The sequence below is a fragment of the Mytilus trossulus genome, chromosome 6 (genome assembly GCF_036588685.1).
Source record: "Mytilus trossulus isolate FHL-02 chromosome 6, PNRI_Mtr1.1.1.hap1, whole genome shotgun sequence".
Classification (NCBI taxonomy): domain Eukaryota; kingdom Metazoa; phylum Mollusca; class Bivalvia; order Mytilida; family Mytilidae; genus Mytilus; species Mytilus trossulus.
Window position 1 is genome coordinate 65,462,209 of NC_086378.1, and position 10,475 is coordinate 65,472,683.

At 32.9% G+C, this 10,475-nt stretch overlaps 1 pseudogene; it reads right to left on the reverse strand.

The window, feature by feature from the left end:
- Positions 1–6,287: 6,287 nt before the first annotated feature.
- On the reverse strand, positions 6,288–7,954 carry LOC134721687 (uncharacterized; annotated as a pseudogene).
- Positions 7,955–10,475: the final 2,521 nt, after the last annotated feature.

Here is a 10,475-nt window from a genome sequence, read left to right on the forward strand (position 1 = left end):
TGGAATTAATGAACCTTATGAAATAGTGTAGGCGCCTCTATGTTATAGTTTTATTGTGGATTTTATGAACCGATAATGGATGATGTTTGACTTTCACTAATAAGATGAAACCAATAAATATGTTATAACATGCAAGGAAGTAAAATGTTACATTGATATCATCTTAAAAAAAATATGGCAACAAAATATAACAATGATAATTGGCGTAAAAATTTATATTAACATACAGGTATCAAAATAAATAATATATGATGATGTCAGTCTTATCCTTGGTATCTGAGGTACACATTATGTTAGCAGAAATGAAAAGAGGAATCCATATACAACTCATTAGATTTGTGTTTTGATTTTTATACTGTTTGTCATTGAGTGTCTGTTGTGTCGAAATGTTTGTATAATTTGTATTTTGTGACCAAAATTAATAAAGAATACATCCTAAATGACAATGATATGTACAGTGTATAGCTGAACTAGTAGTACTTAAGGAAGAACCCTATAAGTATTTAACTTTATGTACCAAGTGGTTCCTTGTCCGCAGTTCCATTGACTCTTCTCAAAAGGAACAGGTTTATACTTTATGGCTTTTGGATTCGTATTTTATTGTAGCGTTTTGTAGAGGAAATACAAAAATTGTATTATATATCCTCTTGCCAAATTCTACCCTAGTGATAGATGTAATACCACCATTGATGTTCCCCTATTAGTCTTTGTTAAAAGTGCACTTTTCAAAAAAAAGGAAGGATTTGTTTAAAATAAAGGAAAACTTGGCATGAGCAAAGTTTTGTCCTCTGCAGTACTCTAGAAAAAATTTCAAATTGACGAACAACGATTGTTGATATCAAAAGATAATAGAGGGACATTCACACTCATAGATCAAAAATAAACTGACAACGCCATGGCTCAAAGAGAAAACGACGTAATTGCCTTTGAGAAAAAAATCATCACTGTAAGTAAACCGATCAAATGTTCACCTCTTGTTTACCTCTGTCCACGTTTTAGTAACCATGGACTTTTACTACGGTGGAACAATATGTAATCAGGTGTCTATGGAATCCTATACATATTGACTGTACCAGTTCCGTGATCAAGGTTATTTTAGTTGATGCAGATCTATTCATGTGCGTTTCAGAGTTCTTCAAAGTTGTTGATGGTAACCTTGCAAACGGATAAATACAACTTTTGAAATTATTGGTAGTATTTAGGGGAAAGTCAATATTACAAGATAGTTTAATGGCGGATCCTTCATAACATGTCCATTGGTCAATGAGCAACAGATTTGTTCATCGTTCAACACATTTTAATATTAACTCATAATAAATGTACTATTATGAACTTAATGAATCATTAAGCCTTTATGACTCATTAAGCTAATGACCCTCGTACAACCGGTTGCATATCATTTAAGAAGAAAAAAGACGATGTATACATCGATAGACCGTAACATTTATACTGTGATACTCATTTTATTAATCGATGAATAAAATATAATAACACACATTAAGCTTATACGGAATACGGAAACAGCAATGACATCAGTATCGACTGTTCGAGTCATGACTCAGTAAAGTCTGTGTTTCAATGCATCAGACACATCCATCTTGATTCTAGTGTAAGTCTCCTCATATAAACTTGAAACATCATCAAGTGGTGGATAACACTGAACATCCTTCAGTATTATTGATACAACTACCTTTTCCTCAAAATTTATTGAGCAAGCTACTGTGAATGAAAACTAAAAAGTTCTTTTTTATTGTCATCATCTCTCAGAAAAACTTTGCCAATATTGAGGAATTTGTTTTGACCCTGGATTCGTCGGTGTATTCCCTTTCCCAAAAATGTAGCTCTTGCTTCTCGTAACAGCCTTCAAACTATCAGTATTGTCTATATACGCATCAGAGACTACATCCCCTATTGTAACAGTTACAAGGTGTTTCCTAAAGAGTATGCTGATTGGGTAGTATGTCCTCTTCTTAATAAAATACCTTGAAACTGTAACAAGAGTGGATGAAATCTTTGATGAGTATAGTAGTTGTAGCAACACATGCTCAGGATGTTCAGTGTTATCCACTAAGTGATGCATTTCAAGTTAAGCACCATGTTTACATTAAGAGGCTGACACTCTTTTTGCACCCTATACATGTTCACACCCTACAATGTGTTTATCATACCTATCTGCAGTATTTATATCAAAGCAAGAGACCAAATTAAGCTTTGACCAATTAACAGCAATCATACATGTACATAAATAACATTTAATAATTAATTATCAATTTGATAAAAAATAAACAACATTTGATATGTCTCTTATGACACAATTTTATTCTGGAAATATATATAATTTTTTAGGGAATATATATACATATGAAAAAATATATCTAATAATTCATCTGGAATTTCAACAAAAATTGGGTGCAAATATGTAAGGCGCGAATGGACGTAGGGCGCAAAGGTGTGTGGTACGTATAGATTATTGGGTTTTCTACACAATGTGACATTGATATTTTAAAATATCAGCCACAAGCCACAAATTGAACCTTTTTTACGAGTGAGTGGAGCGAATGAGCTTAATGTCAGTGGCGGATCCAGAACTTTTCCTAAGGGGGGCCTCTGACTGACCTAAGAGGGGGCCTGCTCCAGTCATGCTTCAATGATTCCCTATATAATCAACCAAATTTTTCCCACAAAAGGGGGGGGGGGCGGGCCCCCTGGATCCTATGAATGTTTCTCATTATGTCGAGTGGCTGATATTTTATGATATCGATTTATATTATAGAAGAAAACTTGATTATCTTTTTATTGTTCTGTTGCTGGTCTTTTCCCTCGTCCTAAGACAGTTTTACACTTGACAAAAGCAAGCTTGATAACATCTCTTGTATTGTGACATCCCTGATAACTTCTACTTTCACATTGTGACGTGGCTGATAATGCATGGTCTTGTTTTTAAGCCTTGATAGGAGAATTACAGAGAGACTGAGCAGGGTTGTATGGGCATAGGGAAGGACAATACACATGGTTATTGAGCAAATTAGTCCAAATAATTATAAGGTCTGGCAATGCTATTTTAATTTTTTTGGGACAACCTCATAGGAAGGCGTCCCAGAAAAAAAATAGCCTTGCCAATCATAATTATTTTGACAAGGCGTGAAACAGACTTGATCCCTTCACATCCTGGGATGAGATTATGAGAAAGTATTTGATTTTTAATGAAAAGGACCCTTGAAAGTGGAATTAAAATATGACTTGTCATGCTAGTCCAGGACATTTATTCTTGAAGGCAAATGTTCACCTTACTCAGTTACTGGTATTAAAACTCATTAGTCCAAGATTGCTCTGACGTCCAACGGTTTTTTGCCAAAACTTGCACAAGCTGGCCAGTGAGGGCCCCTCAGTCCAAGATTTTCTGGCGAAACAGTCGTTGGATGTAAAAACAATCTCGGACTAATACTATATAAAGATTATCTTTATGGTCAACATAATTTTACGTAACTATATAATTTATTCATTGTAATATTATATACTGTAGTTGTAAAACTTGTGTTGATGTTGTCGTGTATTTTTCGGGAAGCAAATGGATTACTTACTGGAAAAATAGTTGTGATCATTAGAGTAAGTCGATGTTTTGGTCCATCGGGCATGTTGACTCTTCGACACCTTCAGATATCTTTTAGATTTGAAGCCATGCTTACGTATTCTTGTCATCACTGCAGCTACCAACGTTAAGTTACAGCAGACGACTGTTGTTGTTTACAAATGGCGCTGGAAATTAAACGATGTCGTAATCGTGCGATCGCAAAATTATTTCCATAAAACAACAATTAAACAACTTTCATTTATAACAAAAGTTTCAATATATTCAATCGTTTAATAAATTTTGTATTTATTATTTATTTGTACAACAATAAGTTTCGTATCTTACCGACAGTTCGAGTTGCGCAGAAAATTCAAATTCGTCAGGTTCATATCTCCTTAAACGAGTCATGATTCGAACAGTCGTTACTGATGATACTGTCTTTACTATTTTGCTATTCCGTGACATAGGGGTAGACAAACTACGGATTGTGTTTGAGAAGGCAAAAAACTTTGGATTCATATCTATCAATAGCCTTTCAAATGTACTAGGCAATGAGTGATCACACACACTTATTGTGATCAATGCATTTACCGGTTGTGATACGGTTCTCTTTTTGCTTGAAAAGAAAAAGACTGCGTGTGAGACATTGATTGCATTTGAAGATGTTACTTTAACTGAAAGAATGATGATTGATCAACCTTAATCACCGGGGTTTTACTGTAAGATCGCAAAAATCGCACAAACTTATCAGAAGGGGCTCACATGGTTAACAAAGCAAGAAAATAACTATTTGCGCAAAAGGGAAGGCTAATTGAGGCTATTTACTCAACTTGTTCTAGTCTTTTCCAGCATGTAAAACGTGCAATATACTAGGGCAGGTGTTTTGGCGGACGAGCTTTGGATTGGGTGTTATGCTACCCAGTTCATGCGCTAATGGATGACGAAGGGATTTATGTACATTGTGGATGTAAGAAAAGATGTCGAGGTAGTTGTTAATGTGGATTAACGGGTCTCCGGTGCACGGCTTTGTGTGCATGTGGTTGTGATTGTAAATAAACATGTGTTTTTGGCCAAATGGTAGTTTTTTTAAAAATGTTTTAGTATAATAGTGATTTTATTTTGTTTTAATCAATCTATCCAAAACTCTACATCGAAAAAATGGATTGAGGACTCATCTTTGAATTTTACACCATATTTTTTACCGGAAGTGTTAACTTTGTATTAAAACATTTACAACAGAATAGAATTAGGGGTTTGAGGATACCTTAAAGCCAAAAGTTTAATGACCAGCACATAAAACAACATTTTCTTTACATTTAAAAAAAAAGTTGAATATTTAAATAATGAATTGATATTTTTATGTCCGCCATTTTCAATATTATCGGAAGTGGGGGTTTTAAAGACATGAAAAGCACCAAAGAAAGGTTACTGCATAATGTAATGATAGTAGCAGTACGTTAAAACACATTTCAATGACCCTCCCTAAAAAATAAGCTTATTTTAGTACAATGTCCGCCATTTTAGATTTAACCGGAAGTAGGGTTTTTGAAGACATATAATCTATAAAATATATCAAAAAGTAGTAAAAAACAAAGGTTTGTACCAAATATTATGATAGAAGCATGATAATAACACCTTTTCAAATACTAACCTTCGATATTGGGCTGATTTAAGTATGAAGTCCGCCATTTTGAATTTTACCGGAAGTGCGACATCTTTTTCAAATGCCTCCCTATCTGAATAAAAAGTGTAATAGTTGAGGAAGGTCTATACCAAATTTCATGCTTGTAGCAGGATGTGCACAATTCGTCTGAAATATGCTTGTAGCCGCCGGACTATTAGAAAAAAGAATGGGCTAAACCAGGTCTGCAGACAATTTATATGAGGCTGAAAGATACCACAGGAACAGTCAAACTCATAGATCGAAATTAAACTGACAACGCCATGGCTAAAAAAATAAAAAGACAAACAGAAAAATAATGTTACACAAGACCAGATTATCGTTTTAATGATGCCTTCCATACCAGGTGAGTCTAAATTCAGTCATATTGTGAATGTTTACACAATCGCTAAAACTACGACACGTACAATGAAAAGACGACTGTTGTCGTATCTAAAGATATAAGACAGTGAAAACATGAATTTGATTTACGACATAATCGTTTATCGTATCGCTCAATCAAACAGTTATGATAATCGTAATCTTACAAAGTGTCATTTTCAGTGTTCTTCTTTATACTTCTGTTTAGAAGTTTGTATGGACGGGAAAATACAGTTTCTTACTTCGAAGCAATATACAAAACTGTACCCCTGTATCACGTATCGTTTCTTTACTCATACAATATTCCAAAAATACAATACAAAACTCCGAGGAAAAGTTAAATCTTAAACAGGATGAAAATCCAACAACAAATCGCAAAAGCAACAGCTCAAACATTACAAAAACAAAGATACAACTGTCCTATTCTTGCCTTGGTACAATATTTTTTGTATATAAACTGTTTTTTTTTGCAGCATAATTGATAAACAATTTTAACAAGAAAACTGGTTGCAAATTTAAAAAATCAAATTAGCACATTGGGTCCCATAATCATCTAGTTGCTTGTATATCGGGACAACCGTCAAATTCAAATCAATCAAATCATACATTGCTCCTTTTTACCTTCGTTAATAAATTTGTGAGGTTACGCAAAACTGTAATAAAGCACAAACAAAATTGCTTTTAAATTTCTTTATTGATAATCGTCAAAATATTGACATTATCGCTTTCTTCTGAATCCAAGTCTGTTTTTGCTTAAACAATACAACAGCAGAAGTTGGGTCCACAGTTAGTTTGGAAACACCCCTTTACGCCATATTTCCATGAGACTACAAATGGTTGGTATGGTACGTCCTCCTGGCCACGTCTTGAGTAAATGTGAAAAGCATCAACACAACGAGCTGTGCTGGAAAAAAAAGATATATAACATTTTAGGTTTTGACAGTTATGTATAATTGTATGATTAAAAAAAGTAAAATTGCATAAATACTGACTCCGATGAAAATTCAAAACGGAAAGTTCATAATCAAATTGCAAAATCAAAAGCTCAAACACGTCAAACAAATGCATTACAACTGTCACAGACTTGATACAGGATTTATGTAACAAGTGTTGGATTAAACATGGTTTTATAGCTAGCTAAACATTTGACTTGTATGACAGTCGTTTCAAATCATGGTTTTTTGTCAACGATGTGTGAACAAATATATATAAATAAGCACAAAAAGACATACAGACGAAACACAGTAGCAAAAATAAAAGACCAAAATACAAATATTTACAATAGCACAATTACATAAGGAAGGGATGTATAAAGCGTACTGTCAAGACTATTAATGTATGGAAAAATCAGCAAATGTGTATATGTTATAAAATATTTAAAAATACTCATCATAGGAACCTCCCGTCACATTTTATACGCCAGACGCTCGTTTTTTCGTGCACAAAAGTCTCATTGGTGACGTTCGAATGAAAAACAAAATCTAACTAAAGTTCAAAGTAAATATCAGAAATGATATAATTTACATACTCCATATTACTTTACACTTTATATTAGAATAACAACTCTTCAGTAATATATTCACTCAAATCAATGATAACACATATTAAATGATGTAACATACCTTAAGGGGCCTCCAGCAGTTGATTATTTATTCATAGTAGATGTGGCATCTGCACAAATACTTTCACAAGTCTTTCCACCAGAACAAGTACGTGGTATTGCTGATGCGTATGCAGCATCCTGGGCCACGCCCATGCAGGCAGATTGTGCCATCTGATGGTCTGAGCCAACGCTGACTTGTATATTACCAAGAGCAACTATAGAAGAAAAAAACATTTTTAAATAATACAAATAATCGTCATGTATTCAACTGGATTTGATATTTCGGGTATATCAAACGACTCAATGATAAAAGTGATATTAATCGTTTTAAATAATCGTATTACTGAAACCAAGTTAAACCATTGATAAGAACGAACTGACAATACATATAAATGTTTTACTCCCTTCCATATTTCATATTTCAAGTTTTTAACTTTTTAAATTGATGGCATTATAAAATATATTTATTTTACTCATATTATATCAACGTCTATTAAAACAGAATATGTTTTTACTTGTATTTATAGAATCAAATCACGAGGTTTACCAATAAATATGAATTAATATTAAAAAAAACTTACCAAAACAAAACAACAGACAATAAAGTGCTACACTCTCCATTTTAACAAGGTCCTATCTTTAAACTTATGTATCTATAAGCACTATACATTGTTTCATTTTCATATCACGATATTTATATACTTTACCCAAGTCGTGAATTTGTATGTTTAATCTCTGATTGGTCAATTGTAAAAATCAATTTGATTGGCAGATCAAAGTCACAAGATTTGAGTTTGATACGCCCTGATGCGACTTTTACTGACAGCAAACAGCATGATCGGTGGACATTCTATAAATCTATTGGATATTGAAATTTTATGTACAAAGTCAGGAACAAGCCAATTTTGTATCGAGTCAGTTTATTGGTCGATTTATTCGAGCGATTTGTTTTGTAATGGTATATTGACTGCCCCTTTTTTAAAAGTGTGTTTAGTTTCATATTTTCGTCAATATTTGTTTATTTTTTTTGTTATTAATACATCATAACATAAAATGTTTACATGTTAAGCTTTCCTGTTTCGCAATATGCCTACATGATCAATTTTTAAACCTCGTACACAAAATGTTATTTCTATGGGAATTGGTTTCGAAACAGTAAATTTATCAACCCCGAAGTGCTGACTTCTGGGCTGGTGATACCCTCTGGGCTGCAATTCTTTCACTGAATTGTATTGATTACTTAGATTTTAAAATTGAACAAGGTGAATACAGTCACACTCTTTGTAATCTTAAAAATGTAAATGGTGATCGCGCAAGGATTCTACTATTTATTTTTATCTAAATGTATTACTATTTAGAAGGTAGGTGTAATCAACATATACAGCAACTATAGTGAACAAAATTATGTTAAAAACAGCAGCATAACATGATATGCACTTTAATTAGTCAACGATGAAGGTAACCGCCATGTATAATATGATTTCCGTAAGATAACGTTATAAAACTTCCGATAACATGTCCTTTGTAGATTTAATAGCGCAGTATATAGGTGTTCCCTTAATCAATAACAAAACAACTAGCGTCCGTTTTGGATGACCTCACAAATACATCAAAACATATTTTTCGTCCCCCAACATGCACAGATTAAACAAATGCAAATTATTCATATTCTAACTTACAAGTCGATATAAACAAGACGTTACTACTATCAAAAACGAAACATAGATTTTAAATATTTAATTTAAAATTTGAAACTAAAACTAGTTGGTTTTTTTTAGAAGAAGCATATATGTTACAGTAAATAGGTGAAATAAGGAATAACATGTCATATCTAAAATTGAGGAATTACGTGTACTTCCCAATGCACTTAAATACAAATAATTCCTAAAACAGCCCAGTTATCACCAGTAATTACTATATATATATAGGAGGATGTGGTGTGAGTGCCAATGAGACAACTCTCCATCCAAATAACAGTTTAAAAAATGTTTAAATGATTGTTTACACCTTCTGTTCAAGCTTGGTAGAAATCAAGTCATAGTGTTAAGTTAATGTTAAATGGCATGAAAACTCTAAACAAGATCTTTTATAAATAAAATACGGTAAAAAAGGATTTTATTTTTACATAACTTATTTACACTTAAAATTTGTCTTATGATCATAAACAAGCTTCTTTTCCGGTTTTGTAGAAATCCACTAAAGTTTAAAAAATTTAATCACAAAATGAATATATTCAATTTGTGGACGCCGCAGATGACAAAATGTAGGTTGCTTCGCTATGTCTCGCGCTTGTGTGTTAAAACTCATAGGCTCGACAAAAATGAAAATAATGTCAACAAAAAAAGGTGAAACGTTCGAAAGTATTTCGACCAGCAGTTGCAGAGGTGAAGATTTGTTAAATAGTTTACGAAAAAGACGGACAACGACGGACGCAAAGTGATGGCATGAGCTTACATGGGGCTAAAAAAAGAAGGTGTGTGTGTTTTTTGAGACAACTCTCCACAAAAAAAAAAAAAAATGACACAAAATTTATCACTATAGGTCACCGTTTCACTGTCAACAATGAAAAAAACCAATATCCCATAGTCAGCTATAAAAGGCCCTGAAATGACATTTAAACAAGAAAACTAACGGCCGTATTTATGTACAAAAATGAACGAAAAAAAACTATGTGGCACATAAACATACAGCAACCACTGTATTACGGACTCCTGACTTTCTACAGGCACATACATACAGAATATTTTGGGGTTAAACATGTTAGGAATCCAATTTCCCCCTACCCTGGGACAGTGAGTTGTATAACAATACAACATATAACGTATGCCTGGTGGAGATTTGATTTTAACATGTTTGACAAAACTATGAGATTTTAAGAGTTATCAGGAGTTATCAGGATCATTTAAACACATTTGGTATAATCGAATATATATCATCAAAGAGTGTTAGGCCCTATCTTTTTACTTTCTTATTTGGTATCTTGAATTATGTCTTTAATTCTTAATAAAAAAAAGTAAGTCAGTGAATACCTGTAAAAGTGACCAAAAAAAGTCAGTAAATACCAGTTATCACTGAATCATCTAGAAAATATATGTAATTACTCAATTGGCTAGTGATTACAGGTATTTACTAAAATGTTAAGTAACAACGTGTAATTCCTAATTTCACCTATTTACTGTAACTTCTATACACGATGATTTTTACACATGAGATTTTACAGACGAATCATCGATTTAAAATAACGGCTAAACACTTTTAAT